At 36.2% G+C, this 23,781-nt stretch overlaps 1 long non-coding RNA gene across 1 annotated transcript in view; it reads left to right on the top strand.

Moving 5' to 3' along the window:
• The window catches only part of LOC110361153 (uncharacterized), a 525,815-nt gene that overhangs the window by 214,145 nt on the left and 287,889 nt on the right, over positions 1-23,781 (top strand). Inside the window, exon 6 of the long non-coding RNA XR_010474693.1 lies at positions 12,722-12,890. This is a non-coding gene — a long non-coding RNA (uncharacterized LOC110361153). The remainder of the gene's footprint in view (positions 1-12,721; positions 12,891-23,781) is intronic.

Raw genomic sequence — 23,781 nt, 5'->3', positions numbered from 1 at the left:
CAACCCTTCTGTCTCCAAAACAAATTACTACAGAAGAATACGTTTGACCAGCCAGTTATAAGAACAGGTCATGTTTGACTTCAGTAAAGGCCAGAGAAAATAATGTTGCATGCGATAACTAAAGTTCTGGTGTATAGGGCAAAGAAAATTTCATGGTGTTAAAGCTGCATGTAACATATTATGCAATATGAACATTAACAGATTATTACATAAGTATTAAGAATTATTTTACAGTTTGGATTACTCTTAAATTATGTAATACTTCTATTAAGTCACACACTTGATAATTAAAGTGAATTCTGTGCAAAATGTATTTGTAGGATAGTGTTTATTGTTAAAATCAATCCATTATGTGAGTACATTCGAAACACTAAGTCTTACAGAATGTTACTTTAAAACTCTACACAGACCAGATTCCTTCTCTTCAGACTGTTATACCTTTTATTATTTGATAATAGCATTTAATAAGACCTTATTCTGATCTTACTAACAAAAGTTTAGATAATTTGATTACAGAGAAGTTACTCTAAGGAAAGCTGAAGTAAATAAAATAAAACTCAGGGCTACAGACTTGAGCAGTATACAGAAAGTATCAGGTCCTCAGCTGTTTTCAGTCTGGCTTATGCTGAATAAAATGTTGGGAGATCTGTAAAATTTTCTGCCCTCCTTAAAAGTGACTGAGGTGGACTCCTCTTACATGGGAGCTACAGCTCTTAAGGTGATCCTTAGTGTTCCTCTTCAGTACTGTCTTTCACCACTGTTGAAGAATGTGTACATCAGGTTTTTTAATAGTGAAATACTATTATGCAGTTAATGACAGAGATATAACTCAGCATCATCCCCATGGGTGTAGCTGGGACACACAGGTATGCTAAGGCAGGTAAGGATTTTGGGCATTGAATAGTCTGATTCAATGGATGAAAGATGTTCCGAAGTGTACACTTCGACTTTGCTTGGGATGGAAGTTAGATGATAATAAAACAAATAGGTTTTGTCTGGATTTCATCTCTAGCCTCATTATGAAAAGAAAAAATAGATTAGCTATTAAAACACCAAGAAATCTGGTTCATATGCATAGAACATCTGTTTCAAGAGTTGCAAATTCAGACTTTTGCAAAATTTCACAGTGGACAGCATGATGCAATTTCTAAATGGATTCTGTAGGGTCCCTTTCCAGCAACTCTAATAAATATTTCTACTGTTATTGTTTATCCTTTTTAACAGCCCTGAGTCACAGCTCTTTTTGTCTGAAATCTAATTGAGACTTTTTAGACTCTTCCAGTGCAAGACTTGCACTGAGGGATCTCTAGAGAGATCTATTTCCTGCACATACTGCCTCAGCTCTTTAACTGTTTACCTGGCCAAGGTAATTGTAATCTAACCTGTGCAGATAAGAGAGCCCTTGCCATGGACAAGTTGGTGGGTTTTGGTTTTATTTTTGGTGTGTGTGAGGGTTTTTTTGGTTGGTTGGTTTTGTTGTGATTTTTTGTTTGTTTTTGTTTTAAATCCTTCTTTCTCTCTGAGTACTATTCTCCTGCAGCTTCTAATCTCTTCTGCAATATTTCTTTTTAATAGAGAGTTAAGAATTTCTTATGACAGTAATTATTCAGGGGCAACCTCTGACCTGATGTTCAACCTGGTAAATGAAGGTTTTGTTTTTTTAGCCTGAATCAGAGAGTTTTTGGGCTCTTCTTGTTTCTAAGAGGTGTAACTTCCCAAGGTTAGTTTAGATTCCTGGTGCAGCTGTAGAAGAGCAAACTTGCTTAGAGATGGGGTGCTTCTTCAATGAGATCTCTGGGAAAAATATGTGATGACATCACATCACTCTTACTAGACTACAAATGATGCAATAGACATCTTAAGGCTGACTGGCTTACACTTGTAGTGTCATTGTGGAAAGAGTTAGAAAATAACATCACAGTTCTAGGTCTCTGGGTACAACACACAGTTCTTGGATGATTGCACCCCTGAGGCCAGTGTTAACCACCTGGTGAATGTGGCTTGCGGGAAGAGAGAGCGGCACCTGTGGAAAGTGGGGCAGAAGCGTTGGAGGGGGGACCCCACAGCCTTGACTTGCTGTCCCCTCTCTTCAGCCTGTGTGCAAAGGGAAGCAGAAGGGAATGACCATGGGCAAAGCTGAAGTGTAGCGAGGTAACCTGAATGTCCAACATGCAAACTGGTATGCCTGAGGCACTGTCCCAGTGACAGGGAGAGCAACTTCTAGGAGAAGCCTTGAGTGAGCAGTTGGAACTGGTGTCACCTTGCTCTGCTGGGCTCCCTGCCGGGCTGGCAGTGCCATGTCAATGACATGTCAGACTTTGCTGCTGCCAAAATGCAGCTGCCCACAGTGGTCCCTTGTGGACTTGCACCAGCCCTGTTTTTTGCCCAGTGTTAGAGTTTCACACAGAGAGAAATTTATGAAGTACCTTCTGTAAAGTGAAGTTTATTGGAGAAGGAAATAACTTTAAGACATCTTAGAAAGCTGGGTTCACTGTAGGTGCAGAGGGTTGCACTAAGGGTAAGACAAAGAAGAGAAAATGGAAATTCCACACTAACAAATACTGATTTCAGTGCAATATGTATCAGAGAGGCTTAGCACTTTCTGTTTTTTAAAAAAATTAAAAAAAATAAGAATTTCAATGATCAAAAATAAAAATTACCTTGAAGACGAGGGCAGTCTCTTGTAGAAGGTTTTAATAAAAACAAAAATATTTGTTCAGAGTTTTCAAAAATTAGGGAAAAAATCCTTTTCTTTTAAAATTACGATTTAACAGCTATCTAACAGTGCATAATGTGTTTAACAATGAAACTTCACAAATCGCCACGTAGCCTTTTTGTTTTTTTTTATTTAGCTATTCTTCTAAGAAAATCAGTTTAGCTGAGCAACAGTGATAGGATCTCCAGCTATTATCACTTAATCATTAATTTCTCCTGGAGTCTGTTTAATACAACAGCTGCAGAATGTTTAATAAATCATTAAAATAGCCTGGATTTAACTGAAAAATAAATTATTTAAAACCACAACTGTGGCCTCTTCCCTCACTACCAACCCCCAAAATCCTTTTCACTTACTAAAGTGTATGTGAGTTAAAGCACAATAAAATGATACATATGGGAATCCACAGCTTTTATAAAGATAATGAAATGAATAAACGCAGATAACATTTCTAAATTTAGTCTGCTCATGATCCATACTTGCAGATACCAGACAGCTGTAATTCATAAAGTACTTACTACCTCCATTGTTTACAATGTGGTTGTCTGTTTAGAATTAAGATATTCCTGTCTTTGTGTTTGCCATTGCATTTTTTTAACCCAAAGCTTCAGAAAGACCTTCAGCACTATCAGATTTAAGTTATTTGGTTGGTGTTTTGCAGCTTTGATTCCAGCCTGCGCGGACAAGTCAGGGCAGGAGGTGATTGCTCTGCCTGCCCAGAGCCCACACAGGGTACCCACAGGCAGCTGAGTGCTGAGGAGCACCCATCTACAAGTGCTTTGCACCCCTGAGTAGGTTTTGGGAGAGTTGCTCGTCTATTGTAACTTCACTTTGATAAAGTGTTGGTGTGTGGTGCTTTGTTTTGTTTTGTGTTTTGTTTTGTGTTTTGTTTTGTGTTTTGTTTTGTGTTTTGTTTTGTGTTTTGTTTTGTGTTTTGTTTTGTGTTTTGTTTTGTGTTTTGTTTTGTGTTTTGTTTTGTGTTTTGTTTTGTGTTTTGTTTTGTGTTTTTCTGAAATTTGACAGCTGGTGTTTGCTCTTTGGGCATTAGATCCTGGTGGTATGGAAACAATGAAGGAGAAACAGAAGAAACTTTCAGTTGGTATACAATGAAATAGTAAACTCTTTACTCCTGCTCCGTATTTTGTGGACTGGACAGATGCCGAGTCTGGATTTTTCATTTAAAAGAACTGAATAATTAAAGAAAAATTAAGGTCCAACTGAATGGCCTCATTGGGTTAAAGAGATTCATTTTCTAGGACTAAAGGGCAAGGAGAAAGAAAATGGAAAGAGATAAACATTTTACTAGGGAGATCAAATTAACTTTTCCTGGTTTTCTTAGTGTAATTTTAAAATATACATTTGTATGTGCCAAGTGGCAAATCCAAAAACAGATGATTACCAATATAGTTATTAGCTCCTTTTATGAGAACATAATCTTTTTAGTGGAAGTTACTTTTTTTTAATAGCAAAAAATCAAGGGAAATGTTCTTTTGTCTTCCTACAACTCTTTTAAAGTCAATTTAAAGGAACAATTAATTCCTCCTGCAGACTTTTTTCATTTTTAAATTAGAAAATAAGTAATGCAGTTAACAAATATATATTTTTTAAACTCCAGTTATTTGTAGCAAGTGGGACTATTTTCTTCTTTAGAGGACTCTTATGGTCTTCCTGTCTAATAAACACACTCTTGAAGCCATACATTGATGTAAATAATGTCATATGATGTTGCTCATACTGATGCTGAAGAGGTGAAAAATTATACCACAAAAAGCTTTGAGAATAGGGAATAAAAGATCTGTTTACATGTGTGTGCTTTGCATAATCAACTGATGAATTCCTGACGTTGAGGATCTACAGGGAGAGAAATTTGGATGTTATTTTTTTGTAGAAATAACAGTCGGACCCATGTATTACAGAAAGTGAACAGAAAAGTTTATTTTGACAGGGATCGTCAAAAAGGAAGAGTAAAACTTGTGTAGAGAGGCTTAAAACTGGCCCACAGATGGCTGTATATGTAACATGTGGTGTTTTTTTTTTTTTTTTTTTTTTTTTTTTTTTTTTTTTTTTTTTTTTTTTTTATGACAGAAGCATGCTGCCTGCTACTACGGGCACACAGGTAAATGGGTCTGACTCTGAAGCGTCCACTAATATGGTGGATGTGCAGGGTAAGAACATTCTTTGCTTTGATTGAGGTCCAAATGGGAGGTGAGGCGCAGGTAATTTTTCTATTCTGTTTTCTTTGCAAAAGTCTTGGCCTTCACAACTTTAGTTGTTTATACAAATTGACTTGAAACAAGTTGGGAAAGATACCTCTGCTTCTCTGCAACCAGATGTGAGAGCAAATGTGTCCCTCTCATAAGAGGAGTAACAACGACTGTGTTTCCCAGAAAGTAGAAATGTGCAGCATTTTCGAAACTCTCCACTTTTCCTAACAAATCCTGCATTTATAGTTCAAAGAAAGCTACTTCAGTAGTAGCTCGTAAAAGAAAACATTCTTAGCTACTTACAAAAGCGAATATCACATATGACTCTGTCTAAAGACCTTGAAGATTTGACGTATAAAGCCTTATAATAAAGCACTGAGGGAAAATGGTAAACTTCTCATTTTAAAGAAGGGACACTTAATACTCTCAAACTCTGCAGTAGTAGCAGCAGCCTTCCAGCTGATCAAGAGCAAACAGACACCTTTGTGTCACCCCTAATTCTCTCCTTTCTGTTTCCTGATCTGGAGATGAGGGGTTTGGAAATCTGGCATTATAGGGGCTCTTTGGAGGAATTGCTTTATCTCAAGTTTGTGAAGTGCACAGCAGATACGTGTGGCTGTGTTTCCTCCAACTAAGGGCACCAAACCAATGCAGTGTGCTGAGGCTGCTCACATGCAAAACTTGGCTGTCCCAGTGCAGCCTCACACTTTCATAGGAGGAGGAGAGGAAGAAAATGTGTCTACCAGCTTCCACCAGACTTTTCCTCTGTCCTACCCAGTATTTAAACATAAAAGCTAAACTGCAACTGATATTTTTCTGCTTCCTTGCATGGCTAGAAAACAGCGTTTAGAGGCATTTTTAGCCATTATTAATCTATGCAATTGTAACCTTTGTAATTTTCTACCTTCAAAGTGTGGAAGACATTGAAATAACAGCCTAAGGAGGTTTGGAAATTGGGACTTGGCATTTAAAGCCTAGTCAGCTTGCATTGCATTGTGTAGTAATTGCTAGTTAATGTAAAAGCAAAACCATTGCAGTGACAAAATCTTAGAGTGGATTTCTCTTTTGATGTGTAAGTTAAGACTGTTAGAAAGCACTCCCAATACTAAATAGAACCCCTCATCTGTTCTAGTTTGAAAACACTTTGCTTTAATCACTGGCAGCATATATATACTCTTTTGCTTATGTCGGCCATACTCACTAGTATAATCTTTCATGCAGACCAAAGGAGAAAGTTTTACAGGGGCTGTGAAATGTTTTGAGGTCTTCTGCCCTGAACAAGTTATCTGTTTTGTACAAAGAAGCAATGACTTTTCAAGTCAAATTCTGCTATATTTTAGTAGCTCAACAATGGCTTGCTTTTTACTCCTCCAAAATACAGCAGGAATGAGAGGTGATTGTTTTCATTTTAGAGATTATTTTATTTTTTATATAATAGTGAGTAAAGGATATGGGAGACTGTAGTTCAATGTTGTTTTCTGCTTTATGAGGTAAAATTAGTTTCAGTGCTTTTTTTTCCCTAGAACAGTGCCTTGTATTTTTTAAGATGACTGTTGGGTGACTCGGTGCTGCTGAATTTAAGGCTTTTTACAAACAAGATGGAATAATCTGGTGCAAGAATCCTTCCAGCCTGATGAGATGAGCAGCAAAGCAAACAATTTATATCATAATGTTGATTTTCCCCCCTCTCCCTTTCCTAAAGGCTCAGAACCTTTATTAGCTTACCCAAGAAGCACAGTATAATAGGAGTCGATTGCAAAGCAAAGTCTTGATTCTGCCAGAAGAGTGAATAAGAGCGCTTGAAGCGACTCCACTGACTTCTGTTCATTTCTTCTGCTACTCTAATAGGTGAATTTGACATGTTTTTCTTTTCTGTTTTCTGAACAGTTTTTTCAACTAACTGATGAAATTTGATTCAGGATAGGAATTAAGATGTAAGTACTTTGCAATTTTGAACTCCCCATAAATCGTCATGGTTTAAAAGAAAAAGGAAACACCCAGGAGCCTCTGTTCCTGTTTGCTACAGCCCATGCTAACAGTATGTGAAGTCGCTCCTTTGCAACTGCTAACAGACTGACCTGTAATCAGTCTGTCTTACTGATTTTGTCTTCCTTATTCCTATAGCAGTACTTTATATCCTGGTGCCATGTTTGGTCTCAGCAATGCTCGTTTCTCATATTTTCACCCTAAGCACAAGTTTTTTGTTGCTATTCAGGCACTGGAGATGTAAAAACATTCCTCTGACCAGAGACTTGCTTGGTCACAAAAACTCAGAGCATGGGTTTTTTGTTTGTTGGGTTTTTGTTTGTTTTTGTTTTGTTTGTTTTTTTCCCCCCCAAACAAACCAGATTGAAAAATCCCCAAATCCTTTCCAATTTAGTAGTCAGGTGTTAGCAGGATGAAAAAAATGGGAGATGGAAGACATTTGACTCCATGTTAAAATGCTGCTTCAAAGATGCACCTTAATTTTCACCCTACTGCACCTATACTGCTATGTATAATATAAGATAGTTCCAAATATCTAGAAGCTGTGACACTATTTTTGGTTTCCAGATCCTATTCTATCCTGTCTGTTAGTTGAACCAATCTGGACTGTCTTTTGGTCAGGGTACCTTACTGGAGTTTAATCTGTTTAGTACTGTATTTTTTAGGACAATCTGATGTGAACTGTTAAACTAATATATCATTGGAAAGAGCTGTCACTTTAATGATGTATTAATGTCACCTTGTATTTCACCTTCAAGACATGTTAAAAAAAAAAATGTATTAGGCAAAATATGGTGTTCTCTACGGAATGAGATTTCTGGAGCCAGGTGCATAATAAAGATTTAAAACAAACAGAAACACTCAAAACCAAATCCCCCCAAGCCCCCAAACCAAAACCAGACAGATCTAATTAGTATGAATTCTTCTTCAGTGCCAGCTAGGCTGATTTTTACCAATTGTGTAGCACTTAAGGAATACAGCATTACTATATTTGAGTGTTTTAAGCAAAGTGAGAGAGATTTTATTATAATAGGGTGCTTTTTTTAAACACTTTTTTTTTTCCTGTTAGCTTTTGGCCAGGTTCACTGGAACAACAAGGTATGACTGGACTGACAAACAGCTCAATGTGATTCTACCTACTAGTTACATATATTATTTTACTATAGGAGAGAGTCTTTTGCATATCACTTTTCCCTTGAAACCAACATCACCATTATGCAAACTCAGAAGAAACAAAGTGGGTTTTGGAGGGTTTCCATTCCTGTGTCTTTTCTTCCTGAGAGCTCTACAGTCTCTTTACGTAACAAACTCACCTGTGAGATAGGAGTGCCAAGCCAGAACCACTGGCAGCATTTTTCCAGGGCCCTGCAGAGACCATTAGGTGTGTGGTGAATGGCCACCTCAGACTTTGATATCTCGGGCTTTTAGTTGCTCTTGAATGGGTCATGCCAATGTTTTCTGCTTCTGTTTCCTGCAAGGAGGAGTAGAAAATTTGGGTGCCAAATGTACTGGAGTAACATTAGATTGCTTGTGGGTGCTCACTGGGGGATGTGCAACTGGCACTAAGGATTCTGTTCAGCCCTGTGCTGTTGCAGATTTTATTTCATGTAAATTAAAGACACATAACTGTGCAGTTTGGATTTCTGGAACACTGCTAGGCTTTGTGGCTCGAGTGCTGCTCCTCTCATGCTGTCACTTTTCTTCGGGTGTTTTCTGAACTGCAGGAAGCAACGATATTTGGAAGAGTGTCTGTGCTTTTTGTGGTGCTTGGTGGTGGTGAGTGTTAAATGGGAAACGCTATTCCTGAGATCTTAAAAGTTTTTTATAAGCTTGGAGAGATGAGTTTGGGTTTGTTTTGTTTTGTATTTTCCTGTGTGTTTATGATAGCAAATGTCAGTGTTTTCATGGATGAAACCCACCTGCTGGGAGGGCTGTATCAGAATCTTGGATATTTTTTGTGTATTCAGATAAATGTTGCAGCAATTTTGTTTCCATATGGACTCTAGAGGATTGTGTCTTGTTGTTGTGATTTTTTTCTGTTGACACTGTTTCAGCCCTGGGTTGCAGAATATATTGATCTAACAAAATATTGTGGAAATAGAAAGTTTGGCTGAACTTAAATTATGAAGAAGGGTTGAGAGAAGATGAGCCACTTATAATGGGATAACTTAAAATTGCGATTGTTTTATAAACTAAAGAATCTTACCAGTATTGAGTCATTAAGCACAAAGTTACATACAATTAAAACATTTAGAAAATTAGTGTTCTTAATAATGACTTTTTACTACATTATTTGCAATTGTTTCCCCTCCTCTTTGGCTTTAGGAAGACTGATAGTTTGATACTCACAAAGGAACATGAAAAGAAAAAGGAAGTAAGAATATATGATTGTGCTTATTAGAAGAAATAGTCAGAAACTGATTAGTGTGGGAGGAATTAATTATTAAATCTACCCACGCTCTCTGTTTTTTAATTTTTTGCTATTCAATTATGCATCAGTAAATGTTATCATGCAATCACTGGCACGATGCTAATTAGTATTTATGAATTGCTGCTTTTTATGTCTGACCTTTTGATAATTTCCCTTTGTGGAGATGGTGTTAGGTATACAGTGATCTTGGAGAGCTGGGTCCGTTTTTTAGTTCTGAATTTTTGATACGCTGTTGCTGTAGCAGTGACTTACAATCCCCTTTTTTTTTTACTAATAAAAAAGGAAGCTCTAATGCACAGAAAAGTGCCCTTGTAAATCACTGAATTAGAACAAAACAGTTCTTAAAGTTAGGTAAGGAAATATATGTATATCAGTGACCAGTGAAAAGTAGTAAACGGATCCCTTTTAAAATCAAGCTTCTTATCTGGGTGCCTAAATTGGATATAGATGCCTATGTTTAACCAAAAATTTAGTTTTTAATTATTCATGAACCTTTGAGATCACTAGTGTTATCTTTAGTAGCGAGTAATAGTAATACCCACCAGTATGAGCTCATCTTGAAAATCGCCATTTATACCCCTACTGAAAAAGAAATCTAGTGTTCCTAATTTCCCAAGCACCAATTTTGTAAATGTCCTGAGGTGATTAAAGAGGATTGTGGGAATGAGTGAGATCACAGCAAATCAAACTGGTCAGTGCTGCTCAAACACTTATTCAGATGAAGGCTTCTGATGTGGAAGAAAAACAAATTATTGCTTTGATTTCTATCCTGTCCTGCTGACATGTTTTGTGCTTCTCCTGGAATAAGTGGTTCTGTGGGTGCAAACGTGCCAGGATCTATTCAAATGGTCTTCATGTGTAACCAAAACAATTTAACCAAGAACTCAAAAGGGGACAGTCACATATTTTATGCGTATACAAAATTTTCCTGTATCTTAGATTTGTGTAAAGTGTTTGGTTTTAGTATGAAAACACCCTTTCCTGATGAGGAGGATTTATTGCTAGTCAAAACACTCCATTGTGCCTCATGTGCACTTGTTTTCTTGAGGAAACAAGCTCGTCTCGTAAGAATTGCAGAGTCTTAAAGTTGAATTACCACAATTCATGCCTTTACATTTTGACTTGTATTTTTTGCCTGTGTGACGGAGGACTACTTTCTAATAGGCTGATTTAAAGCATGTTTAAGCTCTAAAGGATTTTTTTTTTGTTTTTTTGTTTTTTTTTTTTTTTTTTTTTTTTTTGGCAAACCTAAGGACAGTTTTGACAACAGAAAAGTCTATTTGATCAAAATGGGTTCTCACAGGTCACACGGTACGATGTAATGCTTTTTCAGACACCATAGTCACCTTGTGTGCTAGGAGTAGCATGGCTCTTTCAGGATGTCGTCCATTCTCAATGGGTAGCCCATAAGTGGAAGAAATAAGCCATGGCTAGTGTGGGGTGTAGGGTTTTTTGTGGTTGGTGGTGTGTTTGGTTTGTTTGTTTGTTTTTTAATTTTGTTTTGTTTGGGGTTTTTTTGGTGTTTGTGTGTGAATTTTTATGACTGATCTATACATAGTCTCAAACCATCCGATGCAAATATGCCCTTGTTCCCCTTCTTTCCCCACTTGAACAGTATAAAGTAGCTTTGTGGAGCTGACTTGAGAAATATCAAATATTCCATTATGTTCAAGATGTAAAGTTAAACTCAAGGACACATTTTTATAATACTATTTTTATTTTCTGAAAGTGGTTTTGAAATGTATTGAATCATAAAGATGCTCTAGTCAGGTAATATCTCTGTTGCTGAAACTGGGTGTGGAGAAGAAAATACACTGAATCCTTTTGCCTTTTTGGATTTGCTATAGTTATGTGTTGTGGTTTGTTTGTTTTTTTTTGGATCACCTCTTCCTTTAAAAATACAGAACTCTGACAAGAACATGATATATGTTTTATACTGATGTTATTTAACTAAATACAACAATTCTTTCAACTGCAACATAAACTCTATTCTTAAAAAGTGTATTCATGAGTATATATAACATTTTATGTCACCAAGGAATGAGTTGGTCTCATGTTACTGCTGATAAGAAAGTATCATTTCCATTGCTAGTTATGTTGCATTAATGAATGGTTACTGTTCAGCAAATCAAATGCAGAGATTCATTAAAGCAGCAGTGAAAAGAGCAATATCTTAGAACAGTTATGTTTTCCTAAAAGAAACTTATCCCTTCTGACTAAATTTGAGTTTAACTTTGGGTTTTCTATTATTTGCCACCTTAAAGTGTGTGGATTTTGTATCTTTTATATACTGCCCAAATACAGCTACTCACTTAAATGACAAAATGTGTTTTGGCTTTTGTGAGATTAGATTTTTGTGGCTAGTCTAATTTTGTGATTGTAAGCAGGAAAACCATAATAATCTTCAAAACTTTAAGTTTACCTTCAGGTCAGTCTGCATTGGCTTGATTTTCTTCTTCTTATAAGAATTTGAATATATAACTACTTTGAGAAAAGTGCTATTAAAAATAAAACCCTGCGTGCATAGGCAAAGCCAAAGTTACCTTTTGATTTAGTTTTCCATTTAAGTAGAATATGACATTTGTATAATTTACAGAGTGTTTAGTCCCTAAAGCAATTGAGGCAGCTTAGCTGGGAGCTGAACTAAGATCCTTAATGAGCAGAGGCTTTAGCTGAAGTCAATACTTCTTACATCTGGAAAAGAACTTAGTTAAGGAGTTTGGGGAGGAGATGTATGGTGCCCTTTATGAATGATTTATGCGAGTTCATGCTTTTTCAAACACAACCAAAATGAATTTGTGCTAATGATCTACATTTTGATCTCCAGAAGTTTAGCAACAGTATTGTCTCACTAAATGCTATATATAATAATTGGAAATCTGTGGTATTAAACTACTTACAAGTGATTTTTCTTCATATTAGGAGAAAAATCTGTTTCAATAGGAGACATTGTATTCATTGCCATCTTTTGATTTCTGCACTCTGTATTTAAAATCCTACCATGGAGTCCATACTTAGAGCATTTAATTCTCTTCACCATCCTTTATTTGCCTTTGCAAGCCACCATAGGGTGATCTGCAGGACCCGAGTTTTAAAAAAATGTAGCACAAATACCTCTGTGCATTCTGGAGGGCAAGTGCTTTTGCATGAACTTGCTTTTGCTCCCTGAGGTTCATATTTATAGGTTGACTAAACTGCCTCCTTTTGCCTTCAGCCCTACTACCATCCACAAAAATCTTAAAGGTATAATAATAAAGCAGTCTCACTAACTAATATTGATTATGTAATAATAAGTGGTATCACATTGTTTGTAATTTTCCCTGAAATGCTAAAATAATGCATAAAAGTTATTCATGTTAAATAATTTTTCAATTCACTTTCCAGATGCTGTGTAATAGTTCTGCTGCTCTGTGATTCTTCATGAAGCTGTAAATCTGAGATGTGCCTGTCCTGATTCACATGGTCTGTAGTCAGTATCTGTCAACAAAGAACTGCAAGTTTCACATTCATCTGGAGGAAACCCAGAGCAATCATAAGGAAATACTTCTCAGAGGTAAGAAAGCTTGATGCTTTTTTGTTGTTTTCAGTCTCTCCTCTGCAGTGATGAATTCTGCTCACTTGGACCTGTGCAGTTGCATGGACTAAAATTTGTTGCAGGAATGCAGCAAAAATGAAGGAGATAAGAAAGCAACTCTTCAGCTGTGGGTTTTGAAGTTTTCCCCTAAGTTATTGTTATGTTGGTGTTTTGTGGTTCCTCCCACCCCACCAGCCTCTCAAAGAGAGATTTTTTTGCACTTAGAGTATCTATTTCTGTTTAGTAGAGAATTTGTGTGGAGCCCTTCCTCTTACACTCAGAAAATGGAAAGGCTGAAAGGCTTCTCATGAGCCTTTCAATCTGCTACAGCAGTCCAATTAGCAAATTAGCATACATTTCCAGGTTGTGCCCCTTTCTAGTGTATGGAAGTTAGCTCCTTTTCTGTTCTGTGTTGAATTGGGGAGGCAGCAGCTAAGAAGATATCTTGAACATCTGGGAAACAGAGCCTGGAAACAAATGATGAGCTGTGTGTAGACAAGCCTGATATAAAGATCTCCCACAGGGAAATCTGAGCACAGGGTTTGTTGTGGACACTTTGGGGATGGCTCTTATTGCACTTGCTCTGCAAAGTCATTGTTACAGCCATTTATAGTAAGCTGCACCCTGAAGTGATTAGTCTTCTGTAGATGGGCAAGAAGGACATAACTGTCGTGTACAGCTCTAGTAAAAAATACTGTGTTAGGAGGAAATTTCATGGATTGGTTTTGACCTTTACCGCAAATGAGCTATGGAAATCCTTGAAACTCTCACCCAGAAAAACAGAAAGCATCCGTTTTCCTCATCAAATGGCCTTCAGTGGTTTAACTTATTTTTCTGTTGCTATAAGGGCAGAAGCCCTTCTATTCCATGCCACTTGATCTTGCTTTTTGTTATTTATTTCTTAATAGTTTTAGCTGAGGCAAGACACACTTGTCACACTGGGCTTTATAATTTTCTTCCTGAGTGTGATTGTAGTGAAAAACATTAGACAAAAGAGTAGGAGGGAAGGGAAAAGCTTTTGGAATTATGCATATGTGGGCTGTAGCTAGAAACCCCATAGGTGAGTTAATTAGCGTGGTGAGAGCTTGCATGCCCAAATTAGTATTGCGGTATTGGTGTTTTGAAAATGCTCTAGAAATGAAGATTGCTCACAGAGCAAGAAGATGATGTATTGTGTTATTAGCTATACATCTTGTTGCAGTGTTTCATATTTCTAGCAGACCGCTAGCAGTGTTGTATGAGTTCATGCTGTTGCTGTTATTTTTTTTTTTTTTAACATAATTATCTCTAAAGCACAAGCAAAAGTCTAAAAAGTTAGGAAGCTGAAGGCAACAAGGGATTATATTTGTTCCACTCATGATTGAAACCTTTTTAAAAGCTTTTTTGTAATTCACACTGACTCGTAGAAGTATCTGAGTCAATTTGTAGAAGTTGGAGTCTTCACAGATCAGTTTCTAGCATATTTTGAGACTGATTGGTAACTTATCATTCCTCTGAAACTTAATGGCACAGTAGGTACAGAGCAAAAGGTTCTGTCTTTCAGTTTCTGCCTCGTAGGTAATGGTTTGAGATGTGTGGTTTGCCTTTCTCTTGTACCCTGTTCCATAGTAAAAGCAGCAAAAATAACAAGTAATTGACTCAATAATAACATATTGGCCTGTACCCCACCAACTAAATCCACATGTGACTGTGATACTGAAAGCTTTTTCCCTTCCTTAGTAAGCAGTATAAAGCAGAGAATTACAGAAAAAAAAAAGTGCATAGCTTGCCCACGGATGTCAGATGCCAAAGTCACTTAAACCTGTAATTTAGGTCATCTAGCAAAGATTTCAAATTCTGGGAAGGTCTTTCAGAATCTTTCTATGATCTCGGCTTTTTCCAAAGTCTCTGTAACTGTTGCACAGAGACCGGTCTAGTTGTTGGTATTTCTTCCTTAGTTTCTCTGTGAGGATGCTCAATCACTTGCTTTATGTCCTGCACTTCTTTATTTAACTAGATGAGAATCTGGTATTAGATTTACTTCACTCTTGACTGTGTGAATCTCATTTATTTCCTGCTATTAGGTCAGGACAACAGGTCATAATACTTTATTAATAAACATTTGATACATTCATCCATAATTCTGTTCTCTCCCTATCCCTTTGCATATGGACTTGTAGTGTAATGTTGAACTAAAGCATGGCGTATCTGTAATACAAATTCAGCTATCCAGATTTGCCAGTTTTGGATAAGTATATTGGAAGAAGTTTACTCATTCATAGCAAACACTGAGAGCTGTGTCAAAGGAAAACCAAAAGATCTTGCCATGGGCTGAGTTGTAATTTCTTCTCTTTTGCAAATAAGATAGATGTAATGTTGAAAATAATCAAAGAGGTGAGAGGAAAGAATAATGAAAAGCATCAGAGAAAAGGAATATTGTGAGCTCTAAGAACTTCTGAAAAAGCAAGAAGTTTTACCCAGTGTTCCTTAGCTAGCTTCTGATACAGACCTTCGATATGTACATATAAATGAAAAACTTTAGCTGTTAATGTTCAGGCAGTCAGATACTGAAGTATTTTGTTCCTTTGCAGGAATTTAAAATGCTAATGAATGATTAGGCTTCACTAACAAGCTGCCTAATTTCACTTGCAATGATTTAACAAAAGTGTTTTCCATATGGGAGATACTAGAAACAAGCAACTCTTACTTTTTGACAACAGATTTGTTAATTTATTGTTCTTTCTGAGGTTGCATTATGATGGAGTCCTATAAAGGGAGTGTTGACTGTTTCTGGACCCTGTCAGAAAAATAGACATGGGTAATATTGTTAAAAGAGGAAAAATATATCTGGAAGATTATGTTGACATATTTGTGACAGGTTTTCCTTTAGAAACACAGATGAGTACCATAGTCTTCAAAGCAGAGAAACAGAACTTTAAGATGAGATATTCAGAGCTTTGAGGCTTATTTCTATAGTACTCTTTAGGAAGTTCCGGTAACGTGTTGCAAAGCTCCTGTGGGTGCATTGCGTTATACAGCAAAATCTAAAAAGAAATGCATTATGGATTTTTTAGTTGAAAATAGTTCCTAACTAACTAAAAGCATATTTATGCTATATTTCTTTAGTTTCTCAGGACACATATTTCTCTTTATGCAACATAATAAAACGTTTGTGTTGTGGCATATGTCAAGAACCTAGTGAGAAGACAGGCATTTTTTTGCATTCAGTATGGACTTCAAATAAAGAGAACATTGTGTGATATTGTTTGGGTTTTTCAGCATGTCTTTAAATGCTATATTTCTTCTCCTTTTCTTCATCCTTTTTTCTCTCTGTTCCAAATATTTATTTTTTCCCCTTATTTTCTATTAGAGTTGCAGAACTTACCCTTTCCTGAGTTAGCTGGTGTGGAGATGAGAACAAATAGATCATTGTTTGGTCTTGTGCAAATGAAATTGTTTTCATTAGGGTTTTTTCCTGTTGCATTATGTGAACTGGATGTAGAATGGAAGTTTGCAATGCAGACATCCTAGGTAACTGAGCACAATACAAATATTTTTGATACCAGTATCTCTGTTAACTGTTCATGGAGAAAGGGATACCCGCTGTGGTATTTCCATCCCTTTTGCATAAACAAGCTTCTATGCTTTATGAACTTGCTCCTATAGTGTGCCTAATGTGTGCTCTATAGCCAGTAAAGCCTCAGGATGTGAATGTAACTGTATACACGGGAAATTCCATTAATCTTGACTGTGGCTATGCATACATTTAGAGTTATATATGTTCTTGGATCATACAGTCAGTCTATTCAGCACCTGGAAACATCAAACCCCAGTCTTTGAAACACTTAATTTAAATGTATAGTAGTGTAGTTCTGCCATGTGCACAGGCATGCTAATGCCAGGTAATACATTGTGCGTATGAATGTACTTAATAAGATCAAAGGGTGCTTGCTAGAAACTACGAAACATCATGATATGTCATTGTGGTGAACATGACTTAGAAAACTAAAGGAAGGGGCATTTTGTCATAATTGGATTGCTAGTATAGATATATTACAGATTATTTTTTTGGTCATGTTTTGTACAATTGTTCTGCTTATTTGTTACCTATATTGGCAGATTTTCTAAGTATTCCTAAGTGAAAGTTTAAAGACACAAAATAATTAGAAGCCAGTAGAAGTTTAAAGACACAAAATAATTAGAAGCCAGTAGCGCTGCTGCTGGTGTGGGGAAGCTATGAAGTGAAAATATTTGTAGTCAATAAATTCCTATTAACTTCAGTATACCTAGGATCAGACAATAAATCACTTCTCTCACTGTATTGAACTTGATTAATGATGGCCCCCCACCCTCCATTTTATTTCTCACTTTTGAAATCTTTAAGAGAGAGACCAAAGAGGAAAAAGACAAACCAAACCAAAGGAAACTCCCCCTTTCCAACAACAACAACAAAACACCAAAACAACCAAACAAAACCACCACCACCAACAGAACCAACAGGAGGCAGGGGAAGAAAAAATATTCGTCTCCCTGGCAGTAACTAAGCTGCAGTAACTTTGGTTTTACAGCCTTGTTCTGCACTGCCGTGTAGTAAGTGAACTTAGAGTTGAATCACCTTATTGTGTGAGGTTTAAATGCTCATCTTCTACTCTCCCATGCTAGAGAGAAACCCTGGCATGTTCATGTCACTTTCCAGACTAATTGAGCCTCATGTGGAAAAGCTTAATTAATTCAAATACTGGGGTAAGTATTAGTAAGCATGAACTGCTGTTGTTTTGTAGTTATTTCTTGAAAGGGTAGGTCAAGGTTTTATTTATTGTTTATTTTATACAGCTGTATTAGGTAGTTTTGCATCCTTTTCACCAACTGTAAGTACTTGTTTATTTTGGCAATGTTACTATTTAACTCTAATTAGGTAAGATTTTACATACTGATTTTAGGTTAATGCTGTTTTCATTCAAAGTTTTTATTGAGTCCCATCCGTTTGAATGGACGACAATGATGAAATATTGATGTGTCCTGTAAGAGGATAGTCCTCCTTTACTGACAGAAAAGAGCATTTGGTTTGAGACAGGAAATAAAATTACTTTATGCTTGTAAGGCTTTTTAATTATATCTGAAGTAAAGGATTTTAATTGATTTAAATATTGACATATATCATTTTTGACAGCTGTCAATAAAATTTAGAGGAGAACAGTAGCTGTTTTGATCTTGAGTATTTGGTGTCTGTTACTCTATCACAGATCAGAATAATCAATCAAAGCAAATATTTTAAGGAATTATTTATGGCTTATAGTGATATTGTCTAGATTGAAGACATACGCCTCTTGTACTTGTGTATTATGATAGGTCCTGTGTGATACTAGTTCATATGAAAGAATGCAATAAGTGGATCTTTGTCTCATATGTTCAAATATTCATGATTAATTTAGATTAACTTCCTATTCTAGCTTGCTGGCCCATGCCAGTGAGGCCTTCAGAGCCTGTTGAGTCCACATCAGATAAAGTCCACCAGATGAAATTTTGCTGTAAATCTTGTTTAAGGGTAAAAAAGACATGGCTGTATTTTCAGGAATCTTCTCTGTGAGATACATAGAAACTACCATTCGTCACAAGACCAGCACCATACCCTGTCTTTTAAATTTCTGGCAAGCTGACAAATCTTCTAATCGAAGGATCAGTATCAAAACCTATAATAATCAGCTATAACACCTGTTCAGAAAATATTCAATCCCTTTCAAGTAGATTTAATGTCAGGTGTTAAAAAACTGCTACAAACCTTTCTGTACCTTGACACCTATACCCTATGCATCCTTGGTACATGTACAATTTTCAAACTACACTTGTGACTTGTCATATTAATTTTATAGTGTATCATAAGTTAGGACAAAGAAGTTGCTATTCTTGAGCCTATTCTTTTAAACATTGTTTAAAATTATAGCATTGTGGTAACCAAATCAAGTGTTGAGCCACTAACTTCTAAAGCAATGGATTTGAAATAACAACAACAAAAAAATCTACTAACTATTTTTTTGTAATAAAATTCAGTTTATGAAACCTTTGAAGAAATCAGACAAACTTGGGTTTTTTTTGTGACCAAGGGAGCATCACTAAAGATATTTGGTTTATTACAATTACAAAAACAGCTACCATGAGAAACATGTTTTGAGAAAGCTGAAAAATTGAGTAAAGTTTTAATGAGAGCTTTTGTTGCACTCAAATAATGCATACCTCCAGCTATAAAGATGTTTACATTTAAAGATTCTAAAATATTATATTCCACTGTGTGTACAATTAAAATGTCTTTTTATCACCAATTTAAGTAATGCTTGGAAACTAAGAATTTAAAGTGTCTTCCCTGAAGCAAGAAACTGTTCAATAACAATAACAATGGCTTATTCCCTGTTGTACTGTGTGAGCTGCATGTTGCAGCAATAGTTTTTGAGGAGAACTAACCTTCATCAACCTGAATTGCTGAAATATGGAAATTATGTTTTTTGGGACAGGAACAATGCAAAGATCTAAGAATATTATAGAACAGAGACACAATGTATACTGTTTAAATAGTAGTCTTCCATACAGTATTTTATGTTCCAGGTTTGTTTTATTGACCCCGTTTGCACCTCTTTCCCCAATCAACTCTTTCATTCAGTTTTCACGTGATTTGTAACGTATGCTAGACATTTCTGGAAGGTTTGGGTTAAGTGAATTCTGGATTCTCAGGAAATCCCTTCTGGTGAAAGTGGAAAAAGGGCTCTGAATCAGGCTGGGTGTAGAGAGCGTGGTGTAGAGAGATGCATTTCTGCCTCCTCTTCCAGGTATGGACCTTTCTTGCTCTTTTCCATGAGCACACGATAAACTTGTCTTTTATCATCCTTCAGACCCTAGTCCAGGCCACTTGCTTTACCAGACAAGTCCCAGGCCTCTCAGTTTTCTTGTTATCACTCTAAGGCTGCTTTTCTTGCAGTTCCTAATTTTGGTACTCATCAGTCTTCCTTTGCCCTTGCTCTTCATGCAGAAGGCTGGGTCATCATTCCCAAACCATCGCTAGAAAGTACACCTGGCCCACCACAGGGCAATGCATCTCCAGTACAGAGCAAATCTTTGTTGGCTTCTAAGAAGACCCAAGTATAATGGATATCAAGTCTCACAATATTGTGCATATATTGAAGCTTTCCAAATAAAGGACTTTTTAAAAAAATTTTTTTTTTTTTTAGATTTATTTAAGCGAAACTATGCAATAAGTGTAGGTCTCCAAAATAGCATAATGTATATGACACTGCACAATAAAATAACAGATATATCAGTTTCTCTTAATTATGGGCAAATCTACAAACTATTCTTCAGCATACTCAATTTATTCAGATTATAGTATTATGTAGAATGCATGGGGAAGTAATTCACACATCCTTGTTAGAAATTATGATTTAAAAGACTTCAATAAATGCAGTTATAGCTCTTGATGACCAGTAAGTTTACTGTAAGTGATATGTAAAGATGGGATATGCAACTGAAGTACCATCCTTGCTTAGGGTGCTGTGTGGAGAAGTTGAAAGTAGTTATCAGAATAATTATATTTTAACCTTCTTTTTGGAATACACAAGGCATATCCCTGTGCTCTGTTACACCATAGGTACCATCATTTCCTTGGATTTCTCTGTTCTGTCCTTTTCTATCTTCTGTTATCTATTGCAGAAGTCAATGGTAAAATAATAATAAAGATAATATTTTTGCATACAGGTAATCATAAGGAAAAAAATGCAGAACTTCTTAATTGTCTGGTAAAGCCGGGAGTTCTTCAGGGACAATGCAGTTTATTTCCTTTCTTTGTATTTTGTATGCATATTGCTATTAATCACGGAGATCATGAGCTTAACATTTCTGAAAATGTGGAAGTTAAATAAATGCAGTTGACTCATGATATACATCATAAGAAATCTTTGAAGATCTGAGTTTTCTGCCCTGCATAATAAATTGTCAGTACTGGTTTTGAATGTGCTATTGAAATGGAGCAAAGGCTCAGAGAGTACAGTCAGACCTTCTTTAGGGCCTTTGGGTGGATTAGGTGCCAATTCTCAGTCCTCAGTATGGATGTTATTTATTAAGTAAGCTGTTTTAAAATATCTTTTAACAAATTATTGGTGATTGATGAAACATAGCTTCATTATTGGCTGTGGATTTGAGAATTAGGTGATTCTAGGTCAGCTTGTGCCTGGGTGTTTGATTCTGATCTAGACTGAGCAGAAGGCGTTTTGGTACTGGACTGGCACTCCACGTAACATTTTACTTTCATTAAAAACAAACAATCAACTGTAAACATCTCAAAACCAAACCAACCAACCAACCAAAACAAAATACCCAAAAAACTCACCAAGCAGTAATTGTCTCTGTGTTTGGCATAACTCAACTTTTTATAAGCCTGAAGAATCCTAAAGTCAGCTTCAGTAATTGAACTGATACATGTAACAGTTTGTATGTGAATTATTTTTACCACCTCATATGCCTGAATACTTTATTTTGCAATGTTGTCCTCTGGATTAATCCATCATTCTAATTGTGTGACTGAAAAGGTCACAGTATTGTACTGTGAGTGCTGAAGGCCTAAGCTGTATTGCAACTCATAATTTATGAGTATCCATAAGAAAAGAAAGACAGAAAATGTGACAGATTAGTCTTCTTCAAGTGAGAATAAGAAACAAAGTGTTTTTTTCCCACACAAGCAATTATGACAGACCTTGGCAATGTAATTGCTTTCAGTCTGCTAACATTACATGTACTTGAGCATTTTGACTAAAATCCAGCTGCTCTTTCTCCATATGCAATTATTGTTCTCAAAATTAGCATTTATATCTATATCTTAACCTTAATTAATTTATTAATGAATAAAATATACTCAAAGTAGAAACCAAACACCAGTCTAATTGCCTACTTCTATATGCTTGTAAAACTTGAATGGCCACTTATTTAAGTCAAATTATTCTCGGAGAAAAAAAAAAATGAATGTTGTTACAAGCACTCTCAGTTGTAGAAGAGAACAAGATACAGCTGTGTAGTTGGAGGAAGACTGTTTTTTAAAAAAACAAACTGATAATAACCGTCCATTCAGTTAGTATAACCATGCAATGCTCACTTTGTGCTGCATTACATAGACACAGTAAACTTGGGGACAACGGGAGCTGTTTGGACTCCTAGCTTTGTTTTTAAGAGGCTGTCAGTCAAAAGCGCTCTAAGGTGAATCTGTCTGAAGTTTTCATAGTGCATTTCCTTGAAAATCCAAGTGACTAGAAAAAGGCAAAGTGAAATGCAAACTTTTTCAAGCTGGACTAAACCAGTGAAGAGAAAATGATGACAATCACACTTATTTTATGATCCTGATGGTTAAAATAGTGGCTTATAACTGGGAGTGCTCAACTTCAGTCTCTTGGGACAAGATCATGGGTTGAAATATTTCTGCTTACTTTGTTGTAGTGGAGGGTCTTTGCTGTGAAAATTTCACGTGAATTTTTATGTAGGACAGGAAGAAAAGATGTGAGAAACACTCCACCGCCTGACACATACCTGCTCCCCTTCTCAGCAGGGTCACCTCAGTCCCTCCACACACCCACGAGTGGCATCTGAGGCTCTTGGTGGGAAACGCACCTTCAGGACTTTGTGCTCGAGCAGGGATTTGAACAAATCTCCGTGGTCCTGCACAAGTTCTCGGGTAATGGAAATGCTGTTCCTTTTCACTCCCTCATTAGAAAGGTGGAAAACTATTGCTCTTTGTTAGTAGGCAGCACCCAAATGGTACCTTCTGATTTATTTTGCGAAACTGAAAAATAAAGGAAGCAATTTGTTTAAAGCAGAGTAGAAAGCTTAGTTCAACTAGAAAAGAAAGCTTTTTCACTCTGTCAGAGAAAAGTGGAAAAAAAATGTGATTGCTCTGAAGTGCATGTCTTTGGTATCTTTTATCCTGAATGTGTTTGGCGTGTTTTTTGTTTTTTTTTTTTTTTTTTTTTTTCTATTGGTTTGTGGTTTTTTTGGGATTTTTTTTTTTTTTTTTTTTTTTTTTTTTTGGTCAGGTGTTTTTAGTTCTTTTCAGCCCCTGTTTGGAGGGTCACCTTTTATAAACTGTTCCCTGTACTGAGGACTGGGCTTCAAATCTGCAACAGGGCTACACCATGTAACTGCTCTTACCTAAGGTACTAAAGGTGATGAAAGGCTTTGAAGAGCCAGAGCTTTTCCTGATATTAGCTTGCTTTAAAAACTAGGTTTTTTAAACCTGCTTATCCTGTTACTTTTAGTTACGTGATTTTTGGGTCAGTACTTGTCCTCTTCATTAAAAATAGATCTGTCTTGTGCAACTGTGTCATGCACGGCTTCATGCCATGTTTGTTTATATGTATATGAGAAAGGCTTAGGGAAAGAGAGAGAAGGATCATACCACTGGTTATGACTCTTTGTTTTTTTAATTATGGCTGCGATTTCTTTTTGTATTTGAAATGGAATATTTTAACTACTGTACTTTTTGATAAACAAAAACCCATTCTATTGCTATGAAGTCTTTAAAAATCAACACAAAGTCAAAAAAGTTTGGATTGTTAACATAAACTTTTTGATTTAGTGTCCTTTTGTATATAGACATTAAATATTTAATAGACACACTTTATTTTCACTGTACAAAAGGTGGTGGTATTGTCAGCCCTGTTTTCAGTGATGTACTAGGACCTCCTTGATGGACCTCACTGCACTGTGGCTGTGTAAATATTGCTGTGTTGTCTCCAAATGTACTATATAATATAATTCTTATTGACTAAAAAACCACCTCATGAGTATAGTTCAAACTCCTGATGTTATCCATTGCATTCTCAACTGAAACTTGGATTTCTTTATTATTTGTTTTTTTAAACTA

Source organism: Columba livia, chromosome 9 (genome assembly GCF_036013475.1).
Source record: "Columba livia isolate bColLiv1 breed racing homer chromosome 9, bColLiv1.pat.W.v2, whole genome shotgun sequence".
Lineage (NCBI taxonomy): Eukaryota > Metazoa > Chordata > Aves > Columbiformes > Columbidae > Columba > Columba livia.
This window is presented reverse-complemented; position numbering and strand designations above follow the sequence as displayed.